This window comes from Perca flavescens, chromosome 1 (assembly GCF_004354835.1).
Source record: "Perca flavescens isolate YP-PL-M2 chromosome 1, PFLA_1.0, whole genome shotgun sequence".
NCBI lineage: Eukaryota > Metazoa > Chordata > Actinopteri > Perciformes > Percidae > Perca > Perca flavescens.
Genome location: NC_041331.1, coordinates 34,593,410 through 34,609,845, shown reverse-complemented (window position 1 = coordinate 34,609,845; position 16,436 = coordinate 34,593,410).

The following is a 16,436-nucleotide window of genomic DNA, read 5'->3' as shown; positions in this document are numbered from 1 at the left end:
TGCTTGTGGCTTTAACCTACTTATGGCTAACTGGTCTGACGTGGCTTTATTTTTTTTCTGCCCAGTTGTTACAGTATGTTATGGAGGTTTTGATGCTTTCATGTACAGTATTTGTGTGGACATTGAAGCTGTTGTGTTACTGTGTGCTGTCCTCACATAAGAGATAGGGCCTGTTAGGACATTTAATCTATTTGGAATTCCCCACTTTGTATTTGTTGTTGTCAAGTTACTTTTGCTATGAGTAAGATTTGTGACTGTAGCCTGAGCAGAAGGTGGTGGAAGCTTGATATACCTTTCAATCTTGTTTTATTATTAATTAAGCTGTGCTGTATTATGATATATTAGCCTTAGATAAAGGATAGCCTACTGTATGCCTATATAACACTTTGTATCATTTTATATATTTCAAGCATACCACTAAGAGAGGGTGAGTAAATCATGTATTTGACATCTGCATTAATGCTGGTATTACCTGTCAATATTGCATGTCCAAGCTGTATTTTTGTATTTTGCCACTGATTTGCACTGTGTATTCTTTTTGTTACGTAGGCTACTGTATATTTCATTGGCAAGAGATGTGTATGTCACATGTCATTGATATGTGCACATTGATATGTTTGATTTTTTGTTTTAATGTGAACATTAATGTGTTGCCTAAAATTTATCCTGTTGTCTGCTCCTAGAATGTATGCATTTTGTACTCCACCAACAGTAATACAAATCTGAATATATTCATTTTGTAGAATGGCATCAGCAGTGTCCCACATTATATCTTGTTTTAATGAAGAACTATGGCTTCCTTACAAACTGTTCCTACTAATGTCACAATGGAGTGCATGGCATAGCTACAATGAGTGCTTAGCACAGGTGTTACTAATAACATTAACGATGGACAAATGTGACAGTGAATTAACATGTAAAACATCTGTATGGTGATACTGACGCAGCTAAATGGAATATAGTTCGTTAATTATATCGTTTTCCTACTGGGACATGTAATGTCTTCCACCAGAGAGCACTGACAAGTTTATTTTCAACTGTAAAATGTCCCATTACATCCTGTTTGTTAAAAACACACAAATTCATACACATAAATATAACAAACAATTATAAATTGTGAGAATTGTTCATACTCAAAATGAAATGGATATTGGTATGGCCTCATCATCCAATTCTGGTCACGGCTCACACTCATTTTTAAATAAGCATCAGGGGAGTACCTAAATATCTATTCAGAATCATTGTACACTGTTGTGAAAAGGTCCTTGAAAATAAGACAATCTTCTTTTAAATGTAACTTCAAGGAAAGACATTTTCTTATATTCTGACCATTGATAGGCTATATTTCATTATATTTTTTATGATAAATGCTGATGCAAATTCAAATTCATGATGAATCACAGTTCATGTCTTTTTTATATAAAGATTTGTTTGTGTTTAAACATTTCGGCATTCGTCAGTAGTCAACTTGATAGTGGAAAGGAGCCTTAATGTTTGATTATTTCTGGTTCAAATAGAATTTTATAAGTTGGTGCATGTGACAGTGAAAAATCATAAAGGGCAGAAAATATGAGATGACAGGCCATAACTTAAACATTGCTTTTTGCTGTTGGAGCTTGTTACTCTCTCAAAGCGTGGGCTGAGGAGCACAGGCAACATATCAAACTTAATTACCTTTCAGGTTGCCTCATCAAGTCAGAGCTGCAATGAAGACAGATTGTTCCTGTTCTCGCAGAACCTTAAAAGCCACAAACACCACATGGCTCTTTCTCTAATCTTAGCATCCTTTTAAAATTATTCCCCCACTGCTATCATGAGCCCTTAACAACAAATGTGCTTTATTGAATAGCATTTCATCTATGAGCCCCATTCCTCATCTTAATATACAGATGGGACTTCTAAGTCTGAAGGTAAAGCAGCACCACAAGGATGCAATTTGGATTATACATCTCAGGAATAACAACGTGTTTACCATGTACTGCAATGGTGATCTTTCAGTTTTATGTTGCAAGTGCCAGTTGCTTTCCTATTTTATTGGGTATTACTTTTGTTTTATGGAGCAATTTTCACATCCTGCCCTTGATGATAGTGGCCTCAGTCTCTGATAGCACCAGCAGAGCAGGCCTACTGATGAACACGCAGCACGAAGGGGTGATTATGGAGTGCTAAACTAATGATTGCCGATGAGAAGCTGTTCTCATCACAGAGCAAATTCATTTCTCTGTCACTAGGAGTTAATGGCTCCTTTTAAGGAGATGAAATCTGGTCACTAGGGAAAGCCATTCTGAAAGACTGCAGGTAGCTTATTCCATTTGTTTAAAGTCATTTTACTGTTACCAGTGCACAAAGGCAGAGTGTACTTTACGATGCACACATTGCCGTGCACGTCATGTACATGTCTGTAATTCTGATATGACATCCATCATCGATACCTATATGAGAATTTATTGAACATGTCAGGGTAAAGTGGTAGACTGAAGGGACTATTAGGCATGTCACCTGTGAGTAATAATTGCACTGCTCATGATTCCAGTGCCCTAGATGTTTGCTGCCATGTCTAAAGGTTACACAAGTGGCCAAACAGACAGAAGGGGGATGGGGTGAAATGGAGCAATCTTTTATGAAGCACTCAGAGATGGACCCAGTTCACTGCCCCATGTATCAGCAGGTCCTTAACCTCCTGTTTGTAGCTTTCCATTATTAATGTAGCACTGAAATTTGGACTCATGTTACGATAGAAGCCCAGATCTTCCTCAAGCCGATCCTAGGCATCTAAACGAAAATGCTGGAGCACATTTGCTGTATACAGTATTGAGTAAACATTTATGAATGATTCAAGAGTACAGGGTGAACTGGTAAAGCACTGCAGCCGCATCATGGAGCTCCCAGCTGTTCTCCGGACGCTTTTACACATCAACACTATTTTTCACAATGAACTCCATATAAACATTCAGTACATTCTGAGAGCCTTCTTTAGTCATTTTGCTCCTCATCCTGTTGGAGCTGAAATAAGTGCTTATCTCCAAATATACCTGTATTATTTTTGCAACCTAGCATTATAAAATCTGCTAAAAATACATTCTGATACTGTGAAAATGTACTATAACTGTGAAGTTATGCTAGCTGATGATGGCTGAGAGCAAGGTGATAATTATGGTGATGCAGTCACGACAGAGATCTCACTTTTTCTACATTTAGCTGTATGCCCATGACGAAATGTTCCAAAAAAGGTTTTGTTCTTGCTTTAATGGCTGGAAGGCACATGGAAAGAGGTCTGGTAACATTGAGAGGCAGTATAGTTTGGTTTTACACTCTACTAATTTAATCTGACTGTACAACATTCAAGAAAGAATTGCCTGGTGGAAAAAAGAAAATCATGAACTGCAGGAATACATGCTCATATTTTCCTTCTCAAAGTACATTAGTTAATTACTGTCTCAAGAATGTTCTGAGTTTAATTTGTTTGGTACATTGCCATTTACATCAATAAATTAGTACTAATTTGGCTCAAGAACTGTAGCTTTACTATAGAGCTAATTAGTTTACAATATATGCATTTTCAGATGACTTATTCCATGCTGTTTGCAAAATATATATTTAATAACTCATTTTTGACTAATTAATATTGCCTTAATAGATATAAATAGTGAAAAGATATGTGACATGCCTATACATACTTAATATCAATGCCAGAGAGAGCTGTCTTGGCACGTCCTTTTATACTGCATTCTGTACCTAATGGTCAACTGTGTATGATTTAAAAAAAAAAAATCGTTGGATTGAAGAATCTACTGGGAACTTTATGTAATTCAAAACATGCAAGAAAAACAGGCAATCCCAGCTATTTTAACTCACTTGATTTATTTAAACTTACAGCTTGCATTTGAATTCCAGTACAAATACAGAAAATATTGAAGTTAACAGATAAAGATAGTATCTTTGCATTGCACCCCTAATGAGAATACACAAGTTCATATAGAGACATAGAACATAAGAAGTAAAAGAAATGCAGATGTAGGACAAGATTTCCTTTGATCATAGGAATTACATAACACTGCCTGAATCTGTTCAAAAATGTGCAGCTTTATCAAAAATTCCTATTAATCTGGTACACTCAGTTCACTGGGTGCGACGCCAAGAGTGTGCTCTAACACAGTATACTTGTGATCTGCTGTCATCGTGTTTCTGTGACTGACAGACGGTTGGTGCACCTCACACAGCTGTCTTTACACTTACTGACGGTGCCATACAGAAATCAATATATTATGAAATCAAGCATAGCCTATGTGAAGGCACACTGTTTTGGTTGAATCCAAATGTTGCCATCCTATACTGCTGCAGGTCCTTACTGAAATAATTACAGTTCCAACAATTTTTCATTAGTTGGACAAGACGACACTCCATCACCGTCATTTTGTCACGTTCAATCGTGCTGTTCATCGAGACAGGTTGTTTGTCAAATACTGAATGCTTTGATAAATGAGTATGCCCATGCATGGTGCTGGACCTAAAGAATAATCCTCTTGTATATCTTCTGGAAGTCAGGGAGATGTAGGGCAGCATTTTCACTTAGTTTGGGATGAAGTGCAGTATAAAATGGGTGGTTTGCAATTAGGACTAGAATGATTAGAGTTTACACACATGGTATCCATTTTATATCAGTCTGTTTATACCCAGAAGTACCTGGAAACAACAGCTGCCATGTCACTTAAGTTAAATACCTACTACCCTATATGCCACTTCTCTGTGTAAATAAATAGAAGTTAACCATTGCAGCATCAACAGCTTTGTAGAACTGAAGCTTAGTTTAATGTTCACTGAATGTGTGAGCTACAGACTGCTACTTCACTGGATTTATGTCTTTGATCAGAAATCTATTCATAATGCAATGTGATGACTTGCTGTAAATCTATGGTAGCTGTTACTGTAAAAGTGACATTTGTGCATGTGCTGGTTTCTTAATAAATACACTACTTTGTACCGTGGTTTCACAACCATCTACACAGCTTTCCAAGACATCTGGGTGTAGTGTGCAGAGAAAATAAACTATGGTGCACGGTGCTTAGCAGTGTGTGCAGCTCTGCATCAGTCATTGTCCCTCTCTCAATAAGCAAGATTTAAGCAAAAAAGGAAAGTATGCAGATACAAGAGAAAAATAGTAAAAAAATAAATAAATAAAAGAAAATATGTTTCTGTGAAATTCAGTCTGACATTTTTAAATTGTATCTTTGATCTGAACAGAAGGCACTTTCAAAATATGACGTGCCTTCATAATGGTTGAATTAAAAGAAATTTCAAACAGCTTGTAAACAAATGCCAATCCCAGAATGTCTACGCACAAAGTTAACAGAGAAAATAACAATAACTAAGCTATATGAGTCATTGAGGGAGAGAGTTAACCCCCCTCCATAATATTCCTCAATATCCCCTTAAATTTTACACACAAGCTATGTCACAGGCCTGATATTAGTAAAGGGCAGTAATTGTGGTATACGAGTATAATATTTTGATTAAAAAGTTTTCCAATACAACTATATTTTATCACTGTGTTTTTTTTATTGCTACCTCCAGAAATAATGCTGTTACTTTGCCACTTATGAGATGGACCTTTCTACAGTTTAGCTCACTGCTCACTCTCATATATCCTTTTTATCACAACCACAGCTTATGACCTCAGCTCTGATTTGCGCTTCAGGGGGTCTTTAAAGAAACCTCAGTAAGCATTACTCTATGTCAGACTGCCTGTGTCCATCTGTGGTAATATAACAGAGGAAATACTTTCATGGAAGAAGGGTGTTTTGCAGTACTTCTCCAAAGCAAGAGGGCAGTGTGAAAATGCAATAAACAAAAATATCTTAATTACAAGGATGTTTCTATTCACATTAGAGCAGAGCAATACTGGTACTTGTTTTTGTTCAATCAAAACACATTGCCTTGAATAAACTTAGCACAAAAAGTAAAGAAATTTGTGTTTGGTAGATTATTTCTCTGTGGTAACAATGCTTTTTGGCAATACATCTTATACTGTTGGAAAGCCTGTTTAGTTCTCTTTCAAACTGTGCCCCATTTGTAAGGAACATGCATTTGTGGGATGAACAGCAGCACTGAGTATGTGGGTTGCGCCCATTAAAAATTTGCCGAATCTTCTCTGCCAATGCCAAACAGCTTATTCTGCCATTGACTTGTTTGGTGTTTGGTGGATTGAATGATTGAAGTTTGAAGAGACAAGACATATTGGCAATTTAACAATTTATTCATTTCACAAACAGAAGACTCAGTAGCATGTGGAAGAACCATACACAGCCACAACAGCCTGGCACCTCCTTCTCATGCTGGTCACCAGCCTGGTCACACATTGCTGTGGGATGGCATCCCATTCTTCAACCAGGATTTGTCGCAAGTCAGCAAACATGGTTGTGTTGGTCAATCTGGCACGAACAGCAGGAGTCCTGCCATGACTGCCCTTCACCGTCAGGCCCGTTTGGACATATCTGTGAATGGAGTTAATCAGCTGAAAAGCCCTGATACATGTATATTAGCTGTTGTGGATGGTTACTCTACTTTGTTATTTTTGCAATTGGAACACAACATTTTCCTTGTGCAATTACATGTGTCTTGTAATCAAAAAAGGAAAATATGAATGAAGGGAGTTGTGACTTCAGAGAGAGATCTATGTATGTGTGTCAAAGCAGACGGGCAGTGAACAGTACATAACTTTAGATAACTTGAGTTTGTCTCTCTTTCATGTTTGCTCTCTCTTCCTTTGTCTCTCATGCTCACCATCTATAGCTGTCTTCAAATATGAACTCAGGACAATGTGCTACGAATCAGATCCTGATATTGTCATACATTTTCCCACAACAAGAGATTGTTCTCTGTCAGACGCATTCTCACTTACCGCCTTGTAGAGCGTGCAGGAGGCAGGACATGACGCAGATTACACTGCGTCACATAATTAGGTCGATAACAACTGAGTCGATTTTGGCGTTAGACTACGACGTGATGTTCTTAAATGTTGTTTACACCTCAGTACAATCAAACTAAATAAAGGAGTAGGGTAGATGACAAGCGTTTATTAATTTACATCAACTACAGATGGGTTAAACCTACTTTCTTAGTCTATGAAAGTAGGAATGCAGACAGCTGATCTGTACTGATCATATATTAGTGCTGTCTTTTTCCCAAATTTGCAATCTTTCTACCTAACTGGGGCAAACTCACTGCGATCATTTTTTATTACAAATGTCCCAATCCGATCAAATTCGTATCAGGGCTGAAAATGACATATCTTAATGGACTCGTACTGGCTAAAGTAAACCTGATCTAATCCCTTTCTCTACTGTACACAAATTTGTCTACCTCAGCCTGCTGTTGCAAAACTACAATCGTTTAGGGCAGTCAGACTATACAGTGTGAGCAGACCCAGATTGGCTAAGCGGGACCGGGAGCATTTCTGGTGGGCCGGTCTGTTTTCTTGGTTGCGAGGGCCGGCGGTGTTCAGTCATGGTGCTGGGTTGAAATCATAGCTGAATTAGCCTGAGTTGGTGGCTCACTGTGATTGATTGTAACTAATATCAGAAACACTGAATTTCATTTCATGAAAATAAAACAAATTTAATCTGGTTCATTGACATTATGGCAAATACGCAATCCACCTAAATGGTTCAGTATCAATGAAAATATTGATCTGGCAGATCAGATCAATGCATTTCTATTTCAATATGGCTATAACCCTACACAGAGAAACAAGTACTGCTTTGGTCCAGTGTACATTTTTTATAGAATGAAGGTAGAACTAATTATGAGCATTGGAGAAGAAGTTAATCTTGAAATTGAACTGTACTTAATAAGCCATAAGGCGAAGAAAGACTCCGAAAGTTATAATGGCCTTCATGCATCTGAAAAATGTTTGATAATGCAATCACATGTAGGCCTAGGGGCTTTCTATATGAATGCTTTGTACTCATAATCCATAATTCATACCTTCCATACTGTACTATATATTCTGAGAGGACTGTCCACAATCATTAGAGTGGAAAGCAGCTCTCCTCTCTAATCACGAAGAGGCAACTGATGCTCAGATCCCAAAACCGAAGAACAAGATATGATACATTATTTAAGAGTATCGATCACTTTTATCAAATCGATGAGGTGGCAGGAAAAAAATAGCTGCTTGTATGAAAGTCACGGTCGGCTCATGGCCCTTTCTGTTTGAAGTGTTTCAGCCTTTCAAGAGAACATAAGCAGATCAAAGAGTAACCAGAGCTGCTAAGATAGAGGGGGAGGTATGTGTGGATGAATGGAGGAATTCCTCCAAAAGGGATTGACCTCAGTCCATATCACAGTGCCACTTACTTCTCATTTTAGTCCTTTCTGATATGTGTGCATTAGGGCTGTACTCGACTAAAGAAATTCTTAGTTGACTGACGCTCATACACTTTTGTTGACTAATTGATTAGGGACCATTCGGTATTTATGGAATGGACCACCGGAGGAAAATAGGGGAGGGTCATGTCTTTTTATTCTTTGTTGATGGGAGGTTCATCTGATTTTTTTTAGTCTAGGGGGGAGGGTCACCCAACTTTTGTATTCATGAAAACAGCGGTGGCTTGTTTGGTGCAAATTTATCCATGTAGCTCCATGTAGCTCTCTCAGTCTCGGCTCGTATCGCTAGCAGATGGGTCCCTCCAGACAATTTGAGCTGTAGCTTTAGAGACCGTGGGATTTCCCAAACTGAATAAATCATATAAACACAAAACTGCTTTGCTAGCTCCATCGTGTTGTAACTAAGACATCTGCTGAAAAAATAATTGTATTTATTAGCATGATTGCCGTACTGTTTAGTTAAGAAACATCCAAAACACCATACGAAAACATAGCAGACCAGACGCAAGCTTTTATTTTGATTTTGATTTTTTTGAAAGCTCACGGACAGCACCAAGCCGGGATAGCATGAGACAGGACGTTTGCAGGCTGCAGCCATATCCGACTCAAATATCCTTTCGGTCCTGGTGATTATTTGTGAAATTGTGCAAACGACAGCCTTTTCAGGGCATTTGAGAAGGAAGGAGTGGTAGCATACAAGCTCCCAAATTGACGCTCGTCTGAGGAATGGAGTTTTAGATAATGTTCATCTTTGGCAGCTTTACCTATGCTAAAATATACAATGACTGAGGAAGCCTAGTGACGAGTCCATAGCAACCAGTGTTGAAGTTATTATTACCCAGAGTGCTTTGTTGAATGGTCTCAATGTTTTATTATTTTATTTCATGTGAATACTAGTTTACTAGAGGAGTAACTTAGTATTTGAAGTAATGCGGGAAGTGTGCATTTAGTTTCCATGCTTATTGTGTTTCCACAACGTTAGAGTAAAGCTACTGAAATGGCCACCATAACAGAGGAATGTGATGCATCAGATGAGAATGCAGAGGTTAAGTCACATATGTCATGGGTGTAAAAAAAAAAAACAATGGGCATCTGTACATCTTTGCCAAGTGCAAACCAGTGCAGAAGGCATCGATAAATTATTAGGGAGGCTCATCCCTTTTTTTCATAACATTTTGGAGGGTCATCCAGAATTTACTTCTGGTGAAGGGAGGGTCAGATCTATTTTGACTAAACATCCTAAAGCTCCTCTGGTGGCCCCTGAAATAAATAATGAACAGTCCCTTAGTAGATTTAATTGACATATTTGTAAAAATTAGTTTCTCCACAAAGAATCATGCAAAAGCATCACTATAAATCTTGTGTTTACCAGAAATGGGCTTATAAATTTCTTGGAAATAAGTCATTCAGCATGAAAAGCATAAACAAATATATAATCCACTAAAGAAAAGGCCTAAATGACCGATTATTTCAAATAATCGACTAAGAGGGGGCAGCCCTAGTGTGCAAACATTTTTGCTAAATGGCACTTTGAAGGGCCTTTTTTTATTTAAAATTTAAGCAGGCAAGTCAGTTATAGTTCAAACACATTACCAAAATGAAGATTTCTATTTATACTCTAGTACATTGTACTACCTCAATAGATAATAGATAATCTCTGTGGATTAAACCATGAAGCTTTGGTGGATCCCTGGCATATATTAATCTATACAAGACATAGTTGTCCTGTTTAGGCTTTTCTTTCACTTTCACATGTATTCCTACACACTGGACCTTTAATAAACAAAGAGTAAAGTGCGGAAAAAAGGTACTGGCAGCGAATATCAGGTGCCGGTTAAATGTGAACGGTACTAGTTAGTAGTGCAATGCACTTTTGCACTACTTAAAAGTGGGAGAAACTTGACATTTCAAGCATTTATTTATTACTTTTTGTTGGGTAGTTAGTTTTAATGCACTTTCAATGACTTGGTGATCAGGTTGTACAACTGGCTCATGTTGGTGGAAAACTGAGGTGTATGTTCTGTGCAGTCAGACCAGGGGCGGATCTACAGGGGGGCAAGGGGGGGCAGCTGACCCCCACTGTAGGGCCTTGCCCCCCAGCTGCCCCCCTAACTTTGGTGTTCAAAAAACTTTGCTTGTAAAAACAAACTGCCACTATGTGCACAGGCTTCTTAAAACATTGATACACACAATTAATTTATATTAATTCATAATAAATAATAATTGTAGATGTAATCTTAGCCCCCTGCCCCCTCAAATACTCAGCTACGTCCCTGCATCAAACGTGCAGAGCGGCGTTCGCCCAATTCTTGTACATAATGTATCATTTCTTAGCCTTACATTACAGCAGAGCAGCTTCATCTGACCGGACTGATTATATAATTAATAAGGTTACAGATATAAATGTTCTATTTAACACCATATTCCACTGGTCCAGACATTATCCCATTTTTAATGTAGTTTATTCTCTATTTTCATGGGGACAGAGGCTGTATATGAGATTCAGTTACACAAGAATTATCACATACCTTTATTTTTCTAATATAATCAAGCACCCATTTTTTAAAAGAGACAGTAATCATTTATTTCTGCCTCTAATAGCCTATACACCACTGGCAGGGTGTATATTTCATTTTCGTGAAGCTTGAATGCGAATAGAAATCTTAATGATTTGCCCTTGCTAGCATAATTTTAATTATGGATTTTCCCCTACATGATCGATTTAGAGAGAGCCATAGTAATACAAGTTGTACATTCTACTGTATTAAATATTTGATATCCATTAAATTTTTATGATTAATGTTCTGGAAAGAATCAGTTTCTCTAAGCCACTTTATTGCAGACTAAATTAGGGGTTTTACTCCCTTAGCAAAAGATGTAGCCATATATTGCAGCAAAGCTTTGCCTGTCATGAGAAATGGAGCAATTTTATATTGATTATAAGGGAATTTTAGATTGAGAGAAACAGCTCTCAAAAGGAAGATTTTAAAGATGTTCTATGTTTCATATGTTAGAGAATTAAATTGCACAATACAGTATGCCATTGTTCTGAGTTTGCCTTTTAGTAGATATTGCAGATAACTGCTCTTTTATTTTTTGAAATCAGTTTGAAATCATTATAAACAGAACAAGTTGGCAATGTGTTTCTGTGTTTACAAATGTGTGCTTGGTACAACTCTTTGAAAATTTTAAAGTTTAACAGATTTTAATTCTAAAATGTTTATCATATTGTTGCAATTGCCTAAGCTTCACAAGAGTGTCTACCTGCAGAAGGACAAACTAAATGAAATGCGTTTTCAGTTTTTCCTGATCATAAAATATCAAAAAACCTCATTGTCCAATTGCTATTGTTACTGTTCTTTAATGACACATTTTCTTTAACAGTTCATAATCATCGCAATATAGTGTACAACTCACTACTTTGTACACCATCAATAGTATGGGCTGCTCCAAACAGCATATATTATCCTTTTCTTATGTTATTCACTATATGACAAATGTTTATTTATCACTGGAGAGATAATGATGTAATAAAACAAGCTAGAATCCCCCCAACCTCCAAATTCATCTTTCATCCACTGAGCAGGTACAGTGCCGCATATAGTCCAATCTAACCATGTATCCTGATTGTGTATCTGATCAGAGAGGAACGCATCACCTTCCTATCTCTGAACATGGTGTTGGAGGGCAACGCTGTGCATGAGGAGATATGGGAAGAGGCAACAACCGGAGAATAATGAGCCACCAAACCCTAACGCCTGAGTTTTGTAAATCCTAATGATTCTTGCTCAAATTCAAAGGAGAGAAGCCCACTTGAAGCCAACTTTCATTTCCCATAGAATGGTGTGAATCCCATCTCCTAAACAAATTATAGGTATCACACTCTCCACTGATCGTTTTAAACACCTTCTCTGTCAAAATGCATCAGAAAAAAAGACCTACATTATATCCAACAGGAGGTAATCCTGTCCTACAGGGTTAGGGTTGTATAAAAAAAAAAAGTCTGTTAATAACTTATTGTGTAGATAAAATCTAATTTGACACATTTGGTTGGTAAGTAGTCTCAAATGTAATATTCCATAATTTGCATGTTCAGCCATCCATAGTACAATGTCAGTTGAGAAAATAAGAGATTCTACATAGCTCTATTCATCAGACCACTGTCATGTATGGGTAATGCAATACAAGTGTGTTCACATCTTTGGGCCTAATAGCTGTCTCACTTATGTAACTGTTCTACTGGGAATAGCTTTGGCACATTGCTCTCATTTTGGGATTGCTGCAACACATTAAATGTGGAGGTAATTCTCAATGTCACCTCATCCCAGTATTCTGATGAGTACAGCCAGCAGACACAACAGTTCTTTTGTATCAGAGAAAAAGTTCCAGTGAAGGTTGGTTCTGCCACAAGACCCACAACAGCCAAGAAGCAAGAAGTGTCTGGAGGCAAGTAATTGTCACTTCATTTTTAGCCTTCTGCGTCTCTCTGACAAAATATTTATCTGACCGTGGCACAAGCAGTTTTGAGGGCTGAGGTATATAGATAAATTGCATTGTTATGTTCTATTGAAAGGAGTGGTAGGGACTAAAATGCTATTTCAGAAAATCTTACTGTGCTACATTTCCTGCTTACTTGGGATTTCTCTCCAGTTCCCCCTCTTAATATTACTCCCACATGACACCCTCCATGCAACATTCTCCTATCTGCAAGTTCATTATCATCAATAAGTCAAGTATATTCTATCTTTCATCATCATATCATGCATTCCAACCGCAGCACCTTTTTTTGCAATGTAAACCAATTTATTTCTTCCCTTTATTGCAGATAGTATTAAACAATGTTAAGAGTAGAGGCTGTCTGAATGGGAATGATTTATTACAAAGAGAGAAGTCTGTGCGTCGGTGTGCAGAGCTCTGCAGTGTAAAATAACCTCATTTATATTCTATATTGCTCAGGCTGCCTCACTTAATATTCCTGTCAGCACTCTTATGCCATGCCTTCTGTTGGTTTCGCCTGCAATAAAGCCACTACCTTTGAAATGTGTACAAACAATATTAAACACATTTCATCAGATTAGTGCAACGCAGTAGGAACACCTTTTAATACAAAACAATCGGGTCAAGTGAGCCACAGAGCTCATTATGTGAGGATAAATTTGCGTCATTGTGCTGCAGGCACCAGGATCATTAAAAATAAGATGTGACAGAATGTCACCTGCCATTGTGCTTCCTGTATGTACCCTCAGAGGATCTCAAAAAGGTGATGACACCACTTATGTATGTAACCACAACATGACACTTCTTGTCCTGTTGTGAAAAACATTTGGATTCTGTAATTACTACATCATATTGGATGTCAACCATCAATCCATCATTTAATTCATATTAAACTAGTTGCAGCCCTGGAAGAAAAAAATCTAGTCCGGACTTTCAATATGTTTTAGTTAATTATTTTTGGAAATTATTAGTAATCTAGCTTCTGGTCATTTTCCAGAATAAACTAGTATTATGGTTAACTCCCATAGAAACTGACCACTGGAAACAGACCATTTCTTTGCAAAAATAGGTCAAGAAATGTAGGGCTGCAACTAACGATAATTTTCATTGTCAATTAATCTGTCAATTATTTTCTTAATTTTAATTAATCGATTAGTTGTTTGGTCTATACAATGTCAGGAAATGATGAAAAATGTTGATCAGTGTTTTCACATATAAGAAGCTGGAAACAGAGAATTACTCAAGCCGATTAATCAATCAATTTAATAGTTGACAACTAATTGATTGATTAATTAATCATTCATCTTTACAGCTCTAAAGAAATGCAACACTACCAGTTAATGTATTTTCATGTAACAACTTTTGTACTGTGGTCTGGTTTTCAGCATGCATCTTCTCTTTTCATGTTTCCCCCTCTTGTCATCATTCTTCCTTTTTAATTAGCTAAGTCGGATTGGGCTAATTGCTTTTTATGAACTACAAGACTGTCTTTGAGTGCCCCCCTCCCACAACATCATCTCTCACTTCTACACAAATGGATAATTATGACCACAGCTAAATAGCTTAAGAATTGATTTACTATGGCTAAGACGATATCAAGAAGCATTACCATGAAATGTGCCAGTGTTTTGCTTTAATATGTTTATTAAAATGATTTAATCTTCATTTTTCAGCAGCAGAACAGAACAGCAGAAAACTGTACCTTTTTGTTGAAAAATATAAATATAAATGTTTTGGTCAAAACGTATGAAAACATCTCAACAAGCAACAATACAGATAAAATTACATGGAGCAACGTGCAAATTTACTAAATAAAATGCTAAAAAGACGGCTCCAGTAGCATTCCAGTAGGATCAAGGTCTTGGTTTAACACTGACGGCAATAATTCAAAAACTACTATGAGTAGTCGGCTCTTTACATTTTCAAATCATTTAGTAATTACATTTCAGAACATGGGGTGCACTGTGTCTGGAGTCCATAGCCTATGTCAGTTGCAACCTTGGGCAAAAAAATAGTTAATGTGACTGAAAAGAACTAAGATAAATGAGAGTATTCGTCGACCATTTAGTGGAGACATATTTTCACCTTAATAGACAACCGAGATTGTAATGCAGTCAATGTAAAAACTAAATTCAGTTAGGCACTTTTACTTTATCGTTAAAAAAAAAGAAGCTTTTTCTTGAAACATTATTTGCCTAAACCTAGTAAGATCACAGGCATTACTGGACTAATTCTGTTATGTCCTAAGTAAAATGTTAAACACAACTGCAGGAGCATAGTGTAACTAGAAATTATATGAAATGACATGAAATATTTTCTGAAAGACGAGGTTCAAGAAATATCTTGTGTTATTGACCTGAGGTTTCCTGAGTTTTGAGAGACAGCTGCACCACTAGCAGTACAACGCCACACCTTTGGGCAGGACAATAGACTTTTATTCATCCACACACTTTACACAAGCCACTCAAGATAAGCAAAAAAAAAGTATGCAGTCATTAAAAACTGGTCGATTGTCAGTTCCTGCCCTCTTCAGAATGTGTTCAAGAAGGCAAAACCAAGCACATGATTTTTGTTCAGGCCTTTGGTAGAGATCTCTCATGGAAGGAAACAAAGGGTCAATACAGTTACCAGTTTGCTCCTTTTCTTCTCCCCTTTCCACAACATTCTTCAGATTGGTCTCACAGTTAGCATCATAATAAAGCCTTTTAATTGACATAAATAAGGATATGAGGAGAAAACCAAGTGCCCAAGGCAAAGGTTCTGTGTTTGCCTGGACCTGATTCAGTGAATGTGTTCTGTTAATAAGATGTGAACCCATGGCTGATGAGTAGGGGCCCTCTGCTAATTGGCAGTGTTTGTCTGCTAGTGGTTGTGTTCCTTCAAGGACCCAGCAGCCTCCCATTGGTATTCAGGGTGTTTTGTGCTCCCAGTAGTGACGCCACACCATTAGGGAAAGGGACCCTACCATTTACTTAACAAGGGGGACTTTCTCTTAGCACTGAGCAGGACTCAACCCCTCCACCACATCCCTGCAAGATACCTTTTCAGAACTGATAGCTGCGGAAATATTTCCAGTTGAATGCTGCTAACTATTAACTAATTAGTTGAGCTGTAGCAACAATTGTAATTGACATCATTTTGTAAGACTGAGGCAAAGGTTTTCATCATTATAAATGATTTAATCATTTTTTTTATAATTGGCAACTCTGGGTAGCACAGATATACTGTAGCACCATTTTGAGTGGACTGAATGCATAATTAAACTTTTATGGAAAAGTAGACACATCATCAGATATTAGTTAATTATTGATATTATTTGCTTCATCTTATTAGTATAATTAGTGTGTAGATGTTGTTGCCTTTAAAACAAATAAATAAATCAAGACTGGCTCAAAAAGTCTCTCTGATAGGGTGCTACATAAAATACTTAATAGGAATTTCAAATCTCACAGATTTAGAGATACACTGTGCAATAATTGCCAGACCAATATGGAGCAGCACAACAACGCAATCAGAAGGTGACCACCCGGCCAACCGATAGACTAGACTGATCT